The sequence below is a fragment of the Corvus brachyrhynchos genome, unplaced genomic scaffold, assembly GCF_000691975.1.
Source record: "Corvus brachyrhynchos isolate BGI_N302 unplaced genomic scaffold, ASM69197v1 scaffold4, whole genome shotgun sequence".
NCBI classification, from domain to species: Eukaryota; Metazoa; Chordata; class Aves; order Passeriformes; family Corvidae; genus Corvus; species Corvus brachyrhynchos.
Window position 1 is genome coordinate 64,593 of NW_008237878.1, and position 22,295 is coordinate 86,887.

The 22,295-nt window shown below is 42.5% G+C and overlaps 1 protein-coding gene across 1 annotated transcript in view; it reads right to left on the minus strand.

The window, feature by feature from the left end:
• The window catches only part of IP6K1 (inositol hexakisphosphate kinase 1), a 36,556-nt gene extending 14,453 nt beyond the window's left edge, over positions 1–22,103 (minus strand). Inside the window, 1 exon segment of the mRNA XM_008632140.2 lies at positions 17,665–22,103. The gene's annotated coding sequence lies outside the window, so the exon portion shown is untranslated.
• Between the last annotated feature and the right edge of the window lie 192 nt (positions 22,104–22,295).

The following is a 22,295-nucleotide window of genomic DNA, read 5'->3' on the forward strand; positions in this document are numbered from 1 at the left end:
GTCGTCACCCCTCTTGCCTCTCCAGTAGGCACAGAGGATGAGCAAGAGGGATGAGCTGCTGAATCCTCCTGCTGCACCTTGCCACAAAAACACCCTGCCTTGGTAGAAAAGGGCACCTTCCTTCTCTGTTCCAAAGCATTGGCTGCAGTTCAAGCCTGAGAGTTTCCATAGCAGCAAGACCTGATGGAATACATACGACAAAAGGTTGCTTTATCAGTACCAGCCCAGAAGACTTTTTTCCAAGCTTGTACCTAAGAGAGCAGGGTCATCCAGTATCAGCTTTGCATTTTATAGGAGACATGAGATTATGACACATGCTTTCATGTGTCAGAGAAGGGCTTAGGGAAGATCAATGCTTGTGAAGCCTCATTGCTCAGCTTTCTGTGAGCTAATTTCTGGCTTCACAAAGAAGAAGTCTCCACAGGTTATTTTAAAATTATTCCAACGCAAAAGCTGCTGTTCTGCACAGCTTTCCAATCCAGTGGTTAGAGACAGTTAGAAAGGAACATACTTTCAACAGTCAAAAGCCACAATGAATCAGCCTAACACACCAAGAAAAGACATTTTTTGAATTTACATTAAAGGGGCTCAGAAACTCATCAACAGGCAGAAAATTGTCCTTGCATTCACAGCATGACAGGGAAAAAGATTCATGTCATTCCCACTGAAGAAGCCCAGCTCAAAGACTATCTCAGAAAGAATTTGTAACTCAACTTATGGGCTGAATAAGCAGAGGACACGATTTTACCTCCTGTCTCAAAAAATCTTATGTTTAAATTTTCATCTAAAATAAAGTATACCTACTCTTTAGTCACAGACCTTGGCCTCTTCGTGACAGTGAGGCTTAAATAAGGCAGCCACATCCCTAAGAAGTCCTGCACCCAAAGGTAACCACTCAAATGCCTCTCCAGCAGGAAGATGATGGAATGACTATGCTGAGTTCAGCATGAGGAGGAGTCTCTTCAAAAGCTGCACTTTCATGTCAGCTGTGGGTACCAAATTCTACACTCTCAACAGCATTGCAAAGCAAGACAGATGAGCAGGTAAATGCACCACACTTGCTGACAGCAAGAGAATGAGTCAGAGCTGGTGATGGCTGTGCTGAACCAGAGGACAAATGCATTGCACAGTGAGCACTGCTGGCAGGAAGAGGGAGGTGTGATTCTGTGGGAGCGTGGGCAGAGCTCAGCCAGATAGATGGCACTGGGAAGGGCTGCTCAGCACTGGGAAGGGCTGCCCCACCAAACTGAGCAGAATCCACTGCAGTCAGGCGAGCAGGTCTCAGGTTTGTGCTACAACAGGGGGGAAGAGAAAACTGGCACCTCCTAAGTACTTACCTCATCTTCTCCTGGCTAGAAATGCCTCCGAAGACCTTGGAGGCATCATGCCAGAGCCAAGGAAAACAATCCAGCCTAATCTCCTACAGAGTAACTGCTGGCATTCAAGCTGCAAGGTGCTGTCGTCATCCACATGTGCAAACACCTCTGGAGCTTGAGCTCCACTCACACCTCCACACAGCCTGGACAAGGAGAAATGGTTGTGCACCTCAGCCTTGCGTCCCTCAGACTCCTAGCTAGTACAGACACCTGGAAAGCTGGTGGAAAGATGGGACAAGAATCTTCCAGCTTCTGTGGAGAAGAAACAAGAGGAAACTTCCAGCAGAAACACCAAAATCCCAGAAAAATGAAGTACTTGCGCAGCAGTAAGAGCAGTTTTTTCAGGCTTCAGAGGGTGCTTGACAGGAACTGAAAGGAACAATCAGTGTGCTGCACCTTACAATTGTCACACAGAGAAAGCAAAGCACAGGTGCCAAAGTGAGGATTCTGCAACAGGAAAAACAGTCAACTCCCCCAGTTCAAGAGCAAGAGCACACACAGTTTCAGGCCTTATGTGGGCAACATAAAAAAGAGAAAGAAGTGTTTTCTGGATCTTTGCTCTCCACAATCTTGTAAGAAATAAGGGAAGATAAAGGAAAACACAAAAGAGAAAAAAAAACCTGAACAATAGAATTTGAAGCTAAAAGTCAAGCAAAAAAATTTAATCTATCCGAATTTTTTTTTTCTACTTTCAGAATGTGTAAAACCAGTGAATTAAGAAAACCCAGGTGAACACCAAGGCCTCCAGCTCTTATAGGGAAATGCCAGAGAAAACACATACATCAAAAGTTTGGTCTGCACAAGAAAAAAGTGCACATTGATACTTTATTCATCCACCACATTCTCTTTAGGCTGGTAAAACAGGGCAGGTTTTGGGTTGAAAAAAGCTTGCTTGTCTTGGTTGCTCTATATAAAGTGATCCTCCACAATGGAACCAATGCCATCCAAATGCTTGGCTTTAAAAAAACCACCCAATACTATGTTGAGATTCCTTCTGGCACCGATTGAGCCAAATCAGTGTCTAACTCCTCCTTCAGTTATTTCTTCAGACCATGGTTACACAGGCGGGCAATCCTTTGACATCTGGAACAGCATGAACACCACCCTCCCACTCAACTCTGCTGCACTGGTACAACTGTTTGCAGCCTCACCATGAATCAAAACTGATCACAGTTAAAAATAAACCAGCACTTTGTTTTGTTTTTTTTAAGGATTACTTTTCAACCCAGGTCAGATCCCCAATCTATTGTGCAGCTGTACAAACAGTTGTATCAGCAGAAGGTGCCTGAATTGCTGATGGTTATCCTTGTGCCTAAAGCCAGTGTTTGCATTCCCAGCTCACCTTGTTCCGTGGCTGCTGTAGAACAGGATCACTGACTAAACTGAACACGTAGGGGACTTCACTGCCACCGCTTGCAACTGTGAAGGGTCTCTTTAATGAGGCAAAATGAGGTCACACTGATGCCTATCCTACAGCCAAGGCATGGCTACTGAGCTCCCTCAAGCTGTTGCTTGTCCAAAATTATATGTCATTTTTGCAGTCTGCATGCTGAAATAAACATAAAAACATGACTAACCAAGTCACTAATGCGAATGAACAGCTTTGGGCCAAGTTCTGCAACAAAACTCTCCCAGAAATTGCATAACCACTAACTATCTTGGTAATCTTCCATTCAAGAAACACAAGCCTACGTGATGTGCAGATTCCCACTAATTTGAAGACTGTGACATTCAAAGAGTGAACAGGGGAGCCTATCTGCAGTTTTGGCAACTCTTCAGATTGCAGCTGAATTTTTATTTGAACATGGAAATACAAACAGAAATACTGAAAAGCAGAATAAGCACTAAGCATGATGCCATGCTAGCATGCTTTATAAACAATCATGAAAGAAACAGACGGAAGGTTTTCCCAAATTACCAGCTCAAATACTGTTTGAAACAAAACCAACTGAAAATACCTCCTTTTTTGATGGCTGCCTGAGAACCTACTGGGAAATACTTGGTTCTCTGCTTTCAGCTGGTGACAGGTACCTGCATCAGACACACACCATTGTGAAAGGCCTTCTCATTGAGAACAAGGCACAAAAGACTGAATAAAGATCTGACTTCCAGAACAGGGCAGGAGACATGTTAATGAAACAGCTTCAACGAAACCAGCTTTCTACAGTTTCTGTTGCGTCTGCTCTAGAAGGCAAAAAAATAAGTCTCTAAGATGTTCAGCAGCCTTTTTTGTAGATGTCATCACATCAATCCACGAAGACACAAAACTGAAAAAATTGCTAATTGGCAAACCTTATCCTTTGTTCCTTAATACGCATCTCAGGCTATAGTTCCATGACAGGTTAAGTAAATCTAAGTCAGCATTCTTCAAACCCATCCTCTCTCCTGAGTCAGCACTGGCACTCACTGATCCTGCTCAGAAACCAGCCTGGCAAACAAGTTAACCCGGAAGAAAAGAAAAGTTGTTTTTGCCAATGTGGCTTCCTGAACTGGTTTAGTGCCAGTGCCCAACAAAAGTAAAAGGGGACAATCACTGAGCAGGGCAAGGGCAGGCACAAGAGTAGCAGAGCCAGTTCCATTCAGCTCCAGCTGCCCTGCAAACACACGCTCAGAGAACAGTCTCACTCCCTGACTTTAAAGAGACAAGAGCTGTCACTTGCAGCAGAAACATCATTTGACTTTTTCACCTCTCCTGACATCCTCTTTACACCAGCATCAGCACTCCTGCAGACAGCTACAGTAAGTACCCAATCTGGTAGGAAAACAAAACAGCAATATATAAAACAAAACAAAAAGCCTTCAGTTTTCAGTTGGATTAGGTCCCCAATACACCTGACCAACAATCCCCCAGCATCAAAAAATGGGAGAAAGTAGGAACCAAGGCACAGCAGAAGTCCAGCTCCAAGCAACTGTGAAGCTGCTCTCTTACTCAACATAGATAAAATATCACACCTAATAGTTATACATAACCACTTTGGTTCAAAAGATTTAAACTGTACATTAAAAAATCTGCAATCTAATTCTTCATGTTTTCACCTTCCACAACACACCATTAATATTTAAAATGCTCTATTTCCTCAAAAAATCAATCTTTAATTTATTTGACACCAGCATTATTTTCAGAGCAAAAGAGCTGCTAAAATATATACAGGAGAGTGAGGAACAGCCTGTTGTGATTAAATAGGGCATGACAAACAGCAGCAGCATGCACAAGCAGTACTGGGGAGCAAAGCCAGAGGGAACAGTGACAACAACATTATACAAACAACACTGATTCATGAACAACAAAGAATTCTTAGAAACTGCTGCCTGGGTTACATCCAAGGTTCTCTTTACCTTGGTTAAACTATTAAGAAAGTCACTTCAGAAAGCTGACTGCTTCTGCACAACGAAGCTTTTTAGGAAGGAAGAGTTGACCCATCTAAAGGGCTCTGTGTAGGAAACCACTGCAGCAGTTCCTGTGAAGCAATGGAGTTGCAACAACACTGAAGGTGACATGAAGCTGGAACTATTCATTTGTCCCCTGTCTCACCATGAAAGGGCTCTTGAGCCAACACAGCTCCAAAAGCTGCATCTATGTACGTACCCCTCATCTGCTGGAGAGCAGACACACGTCACCCTCGGCCGTGCACAGCAATCCCTTAATGGTAGGGACATCGTAGTCTTCTCAGGAGAATTTCACTAAGGTTTCCTCATGATCAACACCTGCTGTAGCAAGCTCTCATCACTGCTTGTAACACCTAACTCTGGACACTGCATTCATCAAACTGGGGATTCCTGGAAGGCCCGGATTTGCTTCAGAGATGCAGAAAATTCAATTTCTACTTGCCATCTGGCTGCCATGTGGAGGACAGCACACTCAAGAAACAGTCTGGGCCACTTCCATGCAGAATTCACTCCTCCAAATGCAGAGATTAAGTTGTGGCTGCGTCTTGAACAAGCTGCAAGTTTCCACTGTATTTGGACAATCTTACAAAAACAAGTAGGTGTTTCAAAGAAAACACTAAGTTCACGAACAAATGCTACATCTCTGTCTCAACACATCACTAAAATATCGTAACTCACAAGCAAGAAGTTAATCTTAATAAATTTCTGACTGCTGACAGTCACTAACATATTGCACTTTAAGAAAATTTAGTAAAGCCATCATTTAGGACTGCATTTAGGCATCTGAATTTCTCACAACTCTCCAACACAAGCAAAATACAGGTGCAACAAAATAAGGCAAAGGTAAAACTGTGGTGAAGCTGCAGAGCACTAAGCAGAAGCACATGGTCATCCCTTTTAGATCAAAGCACGCTCAGAGTGTCTCATGAGGAACAGACCTGTATCTCTATACAGTGCAACTTCATAACCCTGTCACGCAAGATTATCAACCCATATAGACACAGCTGTCTTCTGGCAGGTAGTCACACCTGAGGCAGTGGGAGTTTTACAGGGGTCAAGACTCTTGCAGGATTCATCTAGATCTATTTCCTGCTGCTGTAAGATGAAATATGAACATGGGAGAGGAACGGATCAGAAAGGCAACAGAGCTTTGCATACGGATTGCTTCTCACCCTGCAAAAGGTGACCTTCCAAAGCTTCTGATCCTCCTCTCCTTTAAGAGGATTATGAATCCTACCCTTGGGGGACTGCTGCTCAGCTACCAGCCCACTGCTATTACACATTAATACTATGTCTTGCCTCACCATTCTCATCAGCAGAGAGAGATTAGAAAAATTTGTAAGATCGCTGCTCAAAGACCGGACTTTTAATGGAATCTCTAATGCAAGTAGGAAAAGCCACAGCCAGTGATGTTTGGAGGGGACTCTTCTTTGTGGCTGTCACATACCCAGCTGCAGATCTGCTTAGTGCTTCCCTCCTCAAATCCCAATTCAGCTTATCTCCTCATGCAGGCTGCTGACTACCCTGGAAGCAGACATTTCATCAAGGAAAGACTGAAAAGCACAAATTATCATATGCTAAAAAATTAGGGCAAGTCTAGTGAATGTGGTTCACAGCTCCTCAGCTCATGTACCAAAGCAGAGCCTCAGCAGGCACTAAGCCCAGGTGGGCTGTCAGGAAGTGAGAGCAGCAATGCCCTGCAAGAACATCCTAGCACCTCAGAAGGAAAGCCAAGGAGCAGAATGCAGCACATTCAGTTACATAAATCTTTCTTTTTCACAGACATCAGACACCAAGAATTTGAGGACAACTCTCCCCCTGTTCTTTTGGGTTTTTTTCACCTTCCAACAAGACACCATTTGGACACTTCTGAATGGAGTCTACAAAGCAAGTCCTGAATCTTCCCTAGACAACGTAACCAGGAATCATTCCCCTTGCCACTTAACAGTGCACAGATGTAAAGCAATCCATGCTGCCGTGGAGGTGAACATACACATTTTTTCTACATAAGGTAATCAATGTTACAATGCATTATGAATTCCACAATTACAAAAAATGTGGGACTAGACATGAAGGGAAACCTCCACAGGAAGGAACACACTGCCAGCATCTCTGTGAATGGAGATTCAGGATGAGATCAGACACACATACAAGCTAATCCTAATGGATACAGTCAGTTCCCATTTGGGACAAATGGCAAAGTGTTCTCAGAAGAAAAAAAAAGTACTGGCTAACACAACAGAAGATCTCAGATGCATCTGTAAGAACACTCCATGGTTTTGGCTGTTTCAGACTACATAGTGCAATAGCAAAGTGCAGGCAAGAGTTAAAGAGTTTTAACCAGTAACTGCACAGAGAAGCTACAGGGTTAACAGACACACAAAAGCCATAAGGAGCTGAACCCATGAAGAATTATTACAAAAGCCATAAAAGCAGAGGAGCTAAAATTACATTCCTTAGGCAGTTCTGATAAAATAAGAATGATCTACAGCTTTTCAAGAGACCACTAACTGAAAGACAAATATAAGCAGCTTGTGGTGAACTTGGATTTTTAGTACTGTTTTCAACTTTTAAATTATGATGCTTTTAAAACAGAAAAAAACAGCTTTGATTAGAAAGTCAGTTGCTGCAGATAATTGATCCCCACAGAAAAATACACAACTAGGACAAAAAATGAACTTCTAATTGCTATTTTTGATTCTGCAGCAGCAAAAAACCTCAAGACCAACATTATGTAAGACCATTAACCTCTTTGCTCATAACTGGCGCCTTAATTTAGCACACTACCACACTAGATAGCTTAAACTGAATTCTTAATGCCAACACATACCACTGGCTGCAGCAAGGCAGTAATAGCAGTATTGGAAAGGAAAAAAATTCCCAAAGCAAACACCATACATTGAATTCTGCAATTACAGTTCCTTGGGCACAAGTATATACACCTTAGCCTGACCAGATCCAATAAAACAGTATTCTTTCCAGACTGCAAATCCTGAAAAGATCCATCAGATGCTCCACAGTATCTTAGGAACACTGAAGAGAATTCAAAGTACATATTAGGTCTGGACTGACGGAAAACCTCCAGATCACCTTTTGTAACGGCAAGTTTGTCAAACCCAAAGAGGCTGTAACCTGCTGAAAACAAAATTACTTTGTTTTGACTGATTGTTTTCCTTCTTTTCAAACTAACCTCACAGCATTCCAAACACATCCTCCCTAGGTATGACTGAAATCTCCAAAACTACCATGTATTGTATTTAGCTATAGTTCAATCACATATACACGTGAGTGAATGAAAAACAAAACAAGGTAATCTTGAAGAACATTCATGTTAACTCCCCCTACTTCTTCCCAAGAAAAGACAGATTAATCTTCTACACTGATAATGAGCCAGACTGATGAATTTCAACCAGACAGCCTCTTAAATACTGTCTTCCATCCACTCTTATCACATTGTGGCAAAGAATGACATTCAGGAGGAAAAAAAATGACTGATTAAGAGCCTACTTTCAGAACCTAACGTCCTGCTGTGTGGAAAGAGCTCTATGAATCACCCGTTCATCCGCCTCTGACTCCATTTACTCTTCAGAATTCCCTGATGTGCTTGAATTCATACTCCACCCATCCAGTCTGTAATGTCCCAACTTGCATACAAGAATACTGTGGGAGAGTGTGAAAACACCCAGTAAACTTAAGCTAAATGGCCTCTAGTGCTCTTCCTCATCCACAAATCCGATTATTTTATCACAGAAGAGAATGAGGTGCGTCAGACACAACTTATAGTCAGTAAATCCATACTAACTGTTCCCAGTCACACTCCTTCACATGTTCCACACAGGCAAGGTGTACCAAAAGGACCTGACCCATGACTGTTCCCAGGAGTCAAGTGAGATTGACCTCCTTGGATTATTCTTTGGGCCTACTTTAAAGATAAGTGATCAGAGATGTGCCAGCACCTCTCCAAAATGACCAAGACTGGCACCACAGCACCATCAGGTCCCATGGGCTCCCATGGCTCAAATTCTCTCAAATAATCCCCCACTCTGTTTCCATTTGCTTCTGACTGCTGGTTCCTCTTTGAACCTTGTCTTAAGACACAGGAGCCAGGAGATCTTGCAGCTGATGACTCGGGCATAAAAAGCACCAAATACCTCAAGCAAGTCTGTGCACTCATCCAGCCCCCTTATTCGGCAGTGTCTTTGTTTACCCTTTTACAGCCGATGTGGAGGTAGAAGTTATGTCAAAATTATCAGGAACGTTACAAAAAGCACTTCCTGTGAGAAAGTAGCTGCTTCCCCAATTCAAAGACAGAAATGCAGACTAACATGGCTGTTTGTTCTGCCTGTATTCCAGGCTGTCAAAGAAACCCCAGGCCACTTTGCAGACATAAAACAAACTTGCTGGAGTTGCATGACCCCATTTCCAAAACATTTGGCAAAACAGCTGCCTTCTCACTGTTGGCCAGGCTGAGTGTCTTTAGCAAATGGAAGTTAGGTCTGTGAAGAGCAAACCTAGACCCTCCTGAAAATCCCTAATAAAGCTGCATGGAGATGCTTCTTTCCAGCTTTAATTAAGAATAAAAATCTAGATGACAGAATAAGGAACTAAGATTTTCACCCACGTAGATGCCAACCATCCAGATTGCTCTTGGTATAGAAATGGGGATGTTAATGACAACTATATTCTCTCATGTCTTTTCATGAATATCATTTCAGTATATCAGATATGGGGGAACTGCAGGAGAGAACTCTGAGCTGCTGCAATGCTCCCCAAGAGAAAGGAGAGCCAAGGCACGGAAGGCTTGCAGGCCAGGTCCCTGCTGCAGGCTCCTGGCACTGAGCAGGCGTTTCATCGTGCCACGCTCCCGCTGCCAGAGCGGCGGCAGTGCCTGCTGTGCCCCAAAGCCAGCACGGAAGTGTCACAAAACCAAACAAAAGTACTTTTTAATCAAACTCCACAACTCACAAGTCTCCCCTGCCCCCTTCTGGGAACAACATGGATTTGAAAACTTCAGTATCTTCTTCCAATGATAAAAAAGTTTACTTGGGCAAACAACAAAAAAAAACGGAAAGAGCTTTTGCCTCAAGCAAAAGTCCCTTCAGCGAAGACATGGATATTATTAAATGCATCTCCTGCAGCAGCAGAGACAGACTCACACTGGATTTTCTTTACCCATACACTGAAGCCACTGACAGGAACTCTTGCCTGCCAGAAAATGGCCGGACAACTCACTACAGCTCAACTCTTATGACTGAGCTGATTCACTCCTCAGGTGACAATGCAGATGCACAATGCAGGCTTCTTGTCCTTTACCCCAATAACTCAGCTACTTACTTCCCCAAAATAAAAAAATAATTAAAGAAGAAAGTATAGAAAAAATAGCAACTGCAGCAAAACTTGCATGATATGCATTAACGGCTCAAAAACCTTCTCCACCAGTTATAGAAACCACATTCTATTAAGCTGCTGACTGAGACCTGACTTAAGCAAAAATCCCTTTGCAGTGACTTGCCACCCCACATATTTGAGACTTTAAACACAGAAGACAAACAGGCCTCATTAGGGCCAGAGGTGAAAAGTTCTTCTACCACTGCTAACAAGGAAAACATCATGCTGCGGTTTATATGTGCAGTTTTCCATTTCACAATGCTTAAAAAAAAAAGTTGCACTTTCCTCTTTACCTTCAGAGTACAGTCCTGCAATACTCTGCTACTCAGAAAACTTAAGCAGATATTCAACACTTTTCCTTTGTCTTTGCTTTCCATGTAGACTACAGAGGAAAGCTAAGCCAAGATGCCACATCCCACTCCCACCTGTGACAAGGAAATTTTCAAAGCATGTCTACTGGTAAGCAGCCACTTAGCATCTGTGAAGGGAAATGTTTCTCAGCTTGAAGAAACTGACCCCACAGTCAAGATCCAGACACTCCATCCAAAGAGCACACTGTGAACAACATGTCCTGTGCAAAGGGAGGGGAGAGCAAAGTCAGCTGGTAAGGAGCAGAAGCTGGCTCCAGTACTCAGGAAGCAGCACAAATGTTTTGTTTCCTTAGGAATTAGGACAACATATAGATTTAAACCTATCAAGTCTAAGAGTTATGCATCAAAGCCAAACACAAACTTGCCACAAAGAACCATCACAAGCCAGCTAATCTCACCCTTACGGCCTCTGAAAACCAGTGTTTGATTTGGTTCACTTCAAGCTCACTGTAAAGCAGCTTTGCAATTCCTATGACACACTGTGGGCTGTGACACCACTCTGATCCATCTTCTCCTCAATCTATACATTGCCCTTTTTCTGAGCTGCCTGAGAATTAATTATATGGAAATGAACAGTGTTAGATAAGGGGATTCCAAGCAACTGGCTCTCTTAAAGGAGCTGAGGACTGCAGGATCTCTGCCTTCAGGAAATCTGTGGCAACACCCATTCAGTACAACTCGTGTTGTTAGAGAATGAGTTTAAGGCCCAAACAAGCAAACATTGGTATTACACCCATCTTCTCACCTCTGTGGCCAGAAACAAACATCTGCTCAGCCATGGCTTGGGCTCTCCCTCTGCCTCTTGTCACCACCAGACCACATCAGAGCAGCATCCTGACCTGAGGATGTTCTGCCAGAACAGCAGGTGATACACAAACAGCAGCTCTTAACAAAAACATTAACACTCTGACTTTTAATATGTTGTCTGCATAAGCTCCACCTACTCCTCCATGGAATGCAAGGCACTAACAGCTTCACTGCCTCATGTGAGCTGGAATTTCAGTACCCAAGAGGGCTTTAATCTCACATATGCAGACAGAGATACACCAGAGCATTTTGGCAGTTACAACAGTGTTTGAGAGTGAATGGAGGGGCACGTGCAACAGAATTTTCTCTTTCTCTGTCTAACTGTGAAGATAAAGCTAAACAAACATTTTGCCCCAGCTACACTTGTCGTCTTCTACACGGGGAAGCAGAAAACACTTACATTTGGCAGGCCCCTAATGGCATCCTGCTGTTTTATCAGACAGCACGACTTCTGTCTGAACACTGGTAAAACACTTAAAGCCACGAGAAATGCAGCAATTCTTACATCTCTCTGCTGAAGCTTAACAGGTCAGCAAAGTGCCCAGTTGATTTGATTAACAGGTTCTTCAGATAACCATAATCTACCTGAGGTTATCAAAATACAAAGGAAAGAACCAGGAATAGGCTACTGGTTTTGATGCTTCCATGATCTTGGTAAAATCATTCAGCTGTGGTGTACTTCAGCCAGCAGAAAAACATCTTTTCAGAAAGGAACAATTTACATGACTATCCTGCTACTTCTATGCCATATTTTAAAGCCAGCAGCTTGGCAATCATTTCACTTTTCATGATCCCCTTGTACTTCATTTAAATTTAGTCTTACCTGGTAACTAAATTCACAAAATTTAAGGAATTTGTGTCCTAGTACATCAACAACTGAATTGTTTCTGTTAAGACAGATTCAAGTTAGGGCACCTCTTTCAAGTGAATGTGGTGCTGTTTGGCTGAAGATCCAAATCCTTAAGCAACTTTTCTGCTCATATGACAGTAAACAGAAAGACAATCTAGGAGCACATCAGTCCCACAGAAAGACTTAAGAGAATAAAAGCAAGATTATCCAAACAAGCTCACTTCACCCTGGTAAACAAATTCTTGTGCCAAAAGCACAAGGAGCAGTTGTTATCTAGCGGTTTATTCTGCTACCGTAATTCTGAGACATCAATACTAACCAAAATTTGGGGCTTTCTCAAGCATCTGAAAAAGGCCAGAGAAATGCAAGACAGCCAGTTATACAGTACTCCAGATTATACCAATGCTCAGAACACCACTGAATTTACTCTATGAGAAAATGGAACTGCAGATTGCCCTGTGATTTCAAGTAGACACCCGTTCTTAATAAATATACCAAGGTTTGTATAGATAGGTAAAATCTTTCATGCCCAACCGAGAGAGGATGCCCTCCTCTCCCGCTGCAACCCCTTCTAACTTTACACTGCCAATGAAAAAATTAATTCGGCTGGTAAAGATATATTTTGGGCCCCTACTTTTTTATCTAATCCTTCTTTCCTTGAAATACGTGCTAATCACAATGACAAATAAAGCACTCCTCACTCTTTACCTTATCAACACCTCCAGCAAAACAAGTTTTATCTTAAAAGTGTCATGTTATCACTGTCACTGTATCTACATCAAGGGATTCCACTGGCAGAGCTTCACTAGGTAAGGATGAACATGCTGATTAATGCAGCTGTCCCAAGCAGTTGTAGCAGAAACAACCTTATAAGCACATCCACAGGGAGTTAAAGCCACATAATCACATTGCAAATCCATGTTCCCTACTTAATACCAGTTTAGTTTTCCTAAGCAGGTGACCCTTGAGGGTCATAGGCAAGAAAACATGAGCTATAACTTCTCAACTGGACACTTCATTGTGATTTTTTTCCCCATGAGAAAGTACCAAAGGAAGGCACATTCTTTTATACGGTATATTCTCATGTCCTGTAAACCCACTAAAAAAACAAACTAAAAACACTGAAAGAGAAAAAACTGAGCTCTGTGTTAGGGGGGAAAAAAATCTCAATGCAAGTGCTGCAAGAAAGTAAACAAAGCCATGGAAAATCAAGGATGAAGGGCAACATTTCATTTCTGAGGTTTGGAAAGGAAAATAATGAGGTCTGTTAGAGCAAACATACTTTAGACAAAGACAGTGCACTAAATCTAGTACTTAATTTAAGTAGAATATATGACATAGTATCAGGGACTAAAAGCTAAGGTAGTCATTTCATTTGAAACTAGATAAAACTCTAAAGAGAATTTCATACAAGGATACCCTCATCCCTTGTGACATTAAAAAATTCAGTATGGCAAAACATACATGACACACAACTCAGGGTCAAGGAGGGGATTTTGATCTGGGCCTTTTCTTATCCTGTTACTCTCCCGAGGATCAGCATAATCTGCAAGGCTTTCAATCACTCATACCGAAAATCTTAAAGCTGTTAAAATACCTTGGGGTTGTTTTGTGGCTTGCAGCATGTTCTGGAAGGTAAAGGACAAAGAATTAACAGGAGGCCCAGCCACCTGAGTGGAAATGAAAGGCAATCTGAACCTGAGGCTGTCTTCTCAGGAGACGCATGCACTGGTCAGACAGTAACAACTTCAAGCTTGGCAAGGTGCTACACGTTCTGAAGGACAAAACCCCAAGCCTGGCACTTAAAAATGTCTGCCTGATCATTTTACCTAATCAGGAGCCAGCACAACCATCTTTTGGTACCTTCTAGCAAACCTCACACTTCCAAGGGATCCAACGTAACTTGAGTTTGCAAAAGGAAATATCCAAGGGAGCTCTGAAAACAGTTCACTCCACTATATTTCTCAAGCACCTTCCAAAGGGACTTTTAATATTCCCAATCTTCATTATTACTCTCCTATATACCAACCCTGCCCAGTAGGCTCCTTGAAATGCTCTACCACACCAACCAGTTCTGTCTGAGGGTTTGAAACAAGAAACTTCTCCTCTTCATTTGAAGCGAAGAATCAGACAAAGCCTATATTTAACTTCCTGTTCACTGAAGCAGTCGTAAACAAGCTCCTGTAAGCACTCTACAGGTCACAAATTCCCAGTATCTTATCCAAATGTTAAGCTGCTGAAGTGGATCTCAAAGCTCCTTCCAACAGGCTTTCTAGTGTGCCACTCACAACAACTGAGGCCACTGGTTACATAAGAGATGTAAAGCCAAAGCAAAAAGTATGTTAAACCTGATATATTGTCAAATTGGTTTGTAGATAATTAAATGCAGCACCTGCATATACACAAAAAAATAAATTTCTTCTGCCCCACATGCTAAAAAAGCACAGCACACTCATCTGGAAGTCATACAAACTGATGCAGGCTTGTTTCTAATAGCAAAAACTCTCTTAAGTGTATTACAGCTACCTTGGTTTTTCACACTTTAAATTCTTCTAAAGATACTGGAAGGATATGTTGCAGGTTGGTTTGAGTTGGGTTTTTTTTCTACAAAATAACAGTCTGCTAAATCACATGTATTCTCACAGCCACAATACATCACAGGCTGTGTATAGCTAGGGAAAGCAAATTTCGCTTTAATTTTCTCTTCCAGATCAATAAAGTGTGATAATACGTGCCAAAAGCGTATCATCTCAGGCTGAAAAACACAAAATAACAAACATTATGGATGGAAAATAACACACAGTTCTCTTCCTTGAGAGTCATAAAAAAATTGCAAATGACAGGAAACCTGAAACAAAGTGCCTTGCACTCACACGAGAGTCAACCTGGCAAGCTCACTACTACAGGACACTGATCTTTAGCAGAATTCTTTAAAAGTTTTGAATTTTCTTCTGGTCATCACGTCACAATAGGATGAATTCCAAAAAACATAGAAGTCTCAAACACTTCGCCATCTAACTTGTGATTTTTAATTGCCAGGTTTTAGGAAGACATTTTAACTGCAGTGAATAAAGACCTTGGTTCACTTCTGGCTGGCAAATGATACAATACCCTTAACTATTTTAACTAAGAATATTTGAATCAAGCTGCATTCACAAATCAGAATTAATTTTTAAGACAACTGGTTTTTGTCATTAGGTGAACCAAATTGTCAATAGGATCCATTTTCTAAGCTGCTGAAATTCATTGGAAGTGTCAGTGCTAAGGATGCTACATAACTAACACACAGACAACAGGAATGGAAATTTCTGTGATCTTACTTAACTAAAGCTAAGAATAATTAAAGGGAAAAACAGAAACCCCCAAGTGCTGTTATCACAGGAGAAAAAAAAAAAAAAAAAAACAATGTGCAGAGCACCTGAGGAAGAGTGAAAACTATTTGGATTCTGCATGTTGCACAACAGTGATACCTATTCAGTCTGACTAAAATAGAGGTTTTTCCTCAGTTCTATAAAAATAAAAGATGCATAAAGCATGGCTGATAATGCTTACTCGTTCACATTTAGCTTACTGTCAAATTTAATAAGTCTATTCAGGTCAACATTTGTGGTAAGAACTGTGAAGTATTAAGACCTCAATTACATAAAGATTTATGCCCAAGTAAAGGAAATGCCCCTTGCACAGCATAAGAAAATACAATATTTGGTTTTAATGGAAAATAAAGCAAACCATTCCATTATTTGCAAAAGTACGGGTATCCATAAAGATTTTATACAGTGTAACATTTAATCTAAGTAAAATCCACATCTTCAAGATTAACATGATGTGGGTTTAATACAGGAAGTGTGGGGGTGTTTAAGAAATTATCTAAAAAAAACCTGCATATGTATTGTTTCAACACAAACTGAGCTTCAGACTGCTTCAACAATTCTTCTGGGACACACTCAAAAGACTGAAGTTAGAAGTTCTTTTTATTTCCATATTTGTGAGATCAGAGTCAACCCCTGTGAATCCAACAGGTCTATTCCTCAGATGTGTCACACAGCTTTATACAAAGACCACAGCTTGGGAAAGTGGAATAAACCTTCCACCAAGCAGCAAGTACTGTGAGGGTCTTCCAAAACTCCAGGACTTTACCATTTTTTTAACCAACAAAGCAATGTAAGAGCACCATATCTCATCTTCTGCAATAGCTCCAGCAATTTCATGGCAGTTACTTGATGGTTTGATTCAGACACTGAGTAAGACACAGGACTATGGAGCCCCCAGGCCTCTTTCCCAAATCCTTCCTGCTTTAAATAACTCACCGACATCTGCACTCCGTAGTGCACTGATTTTGGTGCTCAAAGCTGCTTATCGCCTATAGTTAGCTGTAATGAGATCATGACTGCTCCCCACACGTGCTTAAGCTGCTCAGACAGTACTGTCAAAGGACACAGAACAAACAGCCAGCCCTATCTTCTTGTGCCCTTTTAAGATTTCTAAACTCACTTTCAGGAATGCTTGACAATACTTTGATACCAACAGTGGACAATGTTAATTGGAATTAAAGAGCACGTGACATTTTGCATTAACCCGCTCTGGAAGTTTAAAAAATTGAGGAAAATGCAGCTCAGCATAGAACTACAGGGAGAGAAAAAAAGAAAAATGTCAGAACAGAATATATAAGCTATACAGTAGTTTAGCTTTAGAGCAGAACTTAAGGTAGCAGTGACAGACACGGGAGCATGCCCTGAAGAGAAGGCACCACATGTCTCCTCTCCCTACCCCAGGAAGGTAGTTGTGGAGCTCAGCTTCTCTGGTCATTACCTTCTGCATTTCAAACTAAGACAGAACATTAGGCACACAGGTCAGGGGCCTCTCCACCAGAAAACTGAACTGTGTGACAACCACTGTTTAAACACACCGTGTCTCAAGAAAACGAGGTTATTTGAGTCTGTTTATACCACAGGTATACTGAGTCATATCTTTGTTGATAAAGAACTGGGGGAAAACAGGTATGATAGACTTTCTTCCAAATTCAGGACAGCACAAAGTAACCTCTTTGAAACTGAAAGACTATCAGATCAGCCTTATCAACTTTCAGCAAACTAACTTCAGAACAGAAAGGAAAAAAGGAGACAATGATAAGAGTTCTGAAATCATCGTAAGGTGATTCAGCTGAACATCAGCCACCTAAATGGCCAGAATTACTAGAGCATGAGTGAGCCTCCAGATCTTGGAATTTTAGCTCTTATTACAAAGAACTGACACTGATTTCGTGAATGAACAGAACTGAATTTTTCACTCTGTGCTAGTGCACTTACCTGGGTGTGCCTGTAGTAGCCTTCAAAGGTAAGAGCAAAACTCCCACAAACTGTATCTACATATCCTTACTTGAAGGGTAAAATTACAAAGGGAGAGGTAAAAAGCAAGTGTTTATTTCTCTTTGCACGATCTCTAAGGTGGCTGCATATGTATTCTGAGCAAAACAGAAGAAAGTTACCTTAGAGATGTCACCCAAGCTCCTTTGGCTGAGCAGTCACTGGAATATGGAGCCAACTTCTCACAATCAAGAGGGAGCAGGACCCCAGAAGCAAGTCAGCCTGCAAGATGATGTATGGAAACGAGTTAGCAAGAGCTAAATTAGCTTTTATTTAGATCTTTACTTGCTTGTCAACTAGGAATGTTTGAGAGCATGCCTCCCCTAGAGATTGGGACTGGAATTCACAGCAAGTTCCTTTCAGGATGCAGATGCTCTCACTCATTCCTGCGGGCTCTGACAGATGCTCTTTACCAAACCCACCAGCAGGGCTGAGGGGACACACTGTCCCCAGTTGCCTCAGCCACCCTCAGCTGAAAATCCCCAACCAGGGGTGGAGCAGAGCAGGATGCATGACTGTTCCTCACCAGGCAGGGATGGCCATTAGGGAAGAAAGGTTGAAGCAGAGTATATTAAACCGTAGCAGCTGAACAGGCCTGGCTGTAGGCCCCAATACAAGGGAGGTAGCAGTTGGCAAAAGCAGCAGGACAGCTGGTGAAGGAGATAACCTTTCTAACTACAAAAGCTAAATCAGAGACAGCTTATCTACTGCAGCTCCCAAACACGTGTAGTGACGTCCTACCAGGATAGGCACATCCATCTCATAACCTCCTTCACTGCTTTTATCAGATTTGGTTGACACAGATCTTCTACTAATATAATTATGGCAGCTATGTCTGTGTTGTTTTTCAACAAAACAACTGCACCCATTTTAACTATTGTGGGCACATTATACAGATAGAGAGGTACCCTTTAACAGCAAAGCTTATTCCTTTACTCCCAAAGAAAGGGTTCAAACATTAATGACACCACATACTGACAGGGGTGATGCAAAATAAATGCAAGCTGAAGAAGCTTGTCTTTTACACACAGTTCACGCCACCCAAAATGCACATGGAGGAGCCTATGGAAATAAACAAAGGCAAAGCATTTGCACCTCAGTACCATCTGCAGAGTGGTGCACACCAGCATGGACTACATAGGAAGCAGAGGCAGCCCAACACACTGATTAAGAGAACTGCATCTATTAGGAAGCACATCTACCCGAACAGCACACTGGGAAATCCAAAAATAACAGCTGCTGCCACATCAGAACGGCACAACAGTGCGCACAGGCGATGCCTGCAGAACAGAAACTAAGCAGCCACGCACACACACTTCCTCCCCCCACCACCCCTAGGACACCAGCAACAAACCTGATACTAAACACTGGCCAGCATCCTGCTCTGCATTCCTGTCACATCAGGAATAGAAATGAGGGAAACTGCTAGCTGCTGCTCCATATAGCTGAAGGGCTCCTTCAGTTTACAGCACGTAACACAAATACTTGACATGACTGTTGCAGAGGGTTCTGTCGCATTTTCTTTTCTTTTGCTCCTTTTCTCGAGCTCACCCATTTCAAATCTCACTGGGGACCCTCTGTTCTTACTAGACTTGTTTTTGATACATTCCCTCTCAAAGACTGAGAGGTCTGAAATAAAAGCAGTTGTTCCTAGGCAAGTCACATTATATAAACAAGCAAGCAGAGAGCCACACACAAACTCTGCAAGTCAAGTTCAACACTAAAACCTATCCAGCACCAAAACTGACAATGTGACACTGTCAAATGCAAGCGTAAATAAATTAGACTGCAGCTTTTTGTCAGTGCTAAGTTCTGAGACTACAAATCCCAGCATCAACACTCCACTGTGATGCTCACATCTCCAACACGTTACAAGCTAATTTGTGATGGACAGATTGGGGGAATCTACTGACAGCAAGTGAAATGCCTGGGTTACACTGCAATAATCAAGGCCTCTGACAGATTTTCCATGGTGTCTGCATTTCAACCACAGATGGAAGAAATGCACCTCCTCTAGAGCACAGGTTCTGGATATCCAACTTCAAACTTAGCACCTACATTTCTTATCCCAATGGAAAGCACAGTCAGTGCCACCCCACTCCCAGAGTGCCAGGCAGAATTTACCAGATCCACAAAAACCTTTAGGCATGGAGAAATCAACTAAAACCTGAAATGTGAAAAGAGATCAAACCTTTTTACAAACATTTGGTGATCCACTGGACCAAAGACACTGTGCCCTGTAAGCAAATGGGCAACAAATAGCCCCAAGCTTGTACAGGGCTCCTCATCTCGCAGCAGTAAAGCTCAATAAGGTCACATTTCAGAGTTTGATCATTTTACCCAAAATGAATAAGCTCCATATGTGTGGGAGAAAAGGAAAGAAACAAACCAGGCAGCTCAGATGGGATGAGGAGAGCATGCAGCTGTGTGATTAAGAAGAAATCATAATGCTTGTTTAAAAGGCCAGTTAGCTGATTAAGGACACAGGTACTACTCCAGCCTTGGGCACTTTTTTGACCTCTGAGTGCTTGCTACTCTAACCTTGACTTTTCACTACGTGCAATGCAACACAGAATAACTTCCAAGTCAGTTGACCTGCCCACAATCTGCCAAGAGAGGGGATCTCAAAGCACATCTAATTTTTCTTTCTATATTATTTTTATAAGGACATGCCCAGTGCTGTCAACCTGATGATGAGGCACACGATGATTCACAGAAGGAGAGAAACATGGGCACTACTGTTTCATTTAATTTTTAAATACATGTAAAAATGTGGTTTAAAATCGTATTTACATATAAGAGAATAGATAATGTAAAAATACATTGTTGCACTCTTACACAGTCACACTGCAGATTACCCTGAGCTCGGATAAGATCCCATTCCTACACCAGCCCCATTTCCCTTGCACCTGTAAAATCATTTAAGCACCCACAAAGCTGGGTAGAAAAACAGTTTGTCTTCAGCTTGATCAGTCTGTAAGTCAGGGAACTCTGATTCTCACCTGCACAGGCACCAGCAAAAAGGCAAGAAACTCCTATGGGTTGCAGTCTATACTTACATGATCTGAAGTACCTGTGAAACCACACATGGAACATGAAACTGGTGATCAGAAGGAGATCTTAAAAACTGTTCCTTTTTTCATCTCAACAGATAATCATGATGCTCACTTGCTCTTCTTCTAGGCAAGAAACATGCAAAACTGCCACAAAGTGCCTAATGAAAAACCAGAGGGTCCAGGAGAGTCTCCTACCAGCATATCCTACTCTTTCAATCAGAGATTCCTACGTTAATGCATCAGCTTCCCCCTCCAGGAGCTAAGGATCACTTCCCCTGTTCTCCCAAAAGTCCTTATTAGACTTAAAGTAAAGGCAATGCCATGAAAAAGGACATTTCAGATCAGCCTAACAGGCTCTAACCAGGATGGCACAGGTTGTACATCCATGCACCTGGAAACGGTTCTGCTGAAAAAGCTGAAAGGGTATGAAACACTCTCTACGAAAGAAAAACAAAAATCAGCATTAGGACAATTCAAAACATTGACAAGACAAGAGTTTGATGCAGTTGAAAAAGCAACCCAATGTTATCTTGCTTTACAGAGCTCACAGCTAAATCTTTTCACAACCTACCACTTTCCTTCCAGCTCCAAAACAAAGCACTTACCTTAGGTCAGGGCTAAACTAACCCAGTAAAATACTTCACAATCTAAATAATAAGAATTTGGTACATGGGATTAGGAGAGACCTGTTTAGGGTTACAGTGATAACATGCAATAACTGATACATCTAATTCTGAAGCACTTTGAAGCTCCTGACAGAACTTCTCTAAAAAGGAAATCAGAGTCTTAGTTCAGTGATATGCAAGGATATGCATTATTATTTTTCTCCATCAGAAGCCTGACCACACACACAAGTGTTAGCCTATCAGCTGCAGGTGACAATTCACTACAATGAGACTTCTACAAGACACTACTGCATATTACTTTGTGAGACAAGCCACTAACTATGTTTACACAGCCCAAACAATCACAGAAACACTACATTAAGAATGAACAGAGACCCAAGCCCACACCATTCTGGCACCATTCAGTGCTTCTTTAGCAAAGGTCAATTTTGGAATCCAGCTCTGGAAGCTCTGAATACCAAGTTAAGCCAGGTGAACCTGGAGGGACGAAAAGCAGATGGAGCAAAAACAGAGCAAGACAGGTTGAAATGAGAAAGGCAGCACACACCGAAGTATATTGCTTGGAGAAAAAAAAAATAAATAAAAGGGCTGATGCTGAGCTTAAAAATGAAGGAATTGGACCCTAGGACCAGTTTAAATTCAGAGTAGGTCAAAAACGATCAGGAGTCAGTACCACCTACCCTAATTCAACCCGTCCTTGGAAATGCCGGGGAAGGTTGGTCCCGGTCCAGGTCTGCAGCCCCATGAGCACACCTGCCCCGGGGGACTGCCAGGCACGCCGGGTGTCCCCACCCCACCGGGGCAGCCAGCGCTCCGGGACCACCCACACCCCTCCCCTGCCGGGGGGCAGCACGAACGGGCCCCCAGCCCCACCAGCCTCCTCACCATGTTGGTTTCATGTTACCGCCACGGTTTCCGAGCTCCTTCCTGCGCGCAGCTCCTGTGGAAGGGAACGAAGGGCACAAAGGGAGGGGACGCTCGCTCTGTCCGCTGGGCACTGCCCTGGCCCGGCACCGCGCTGCCCAGCCCGGGGAACCCCGCCCCGGCCGTCCCCCGCAGGGGAAAGCGCCC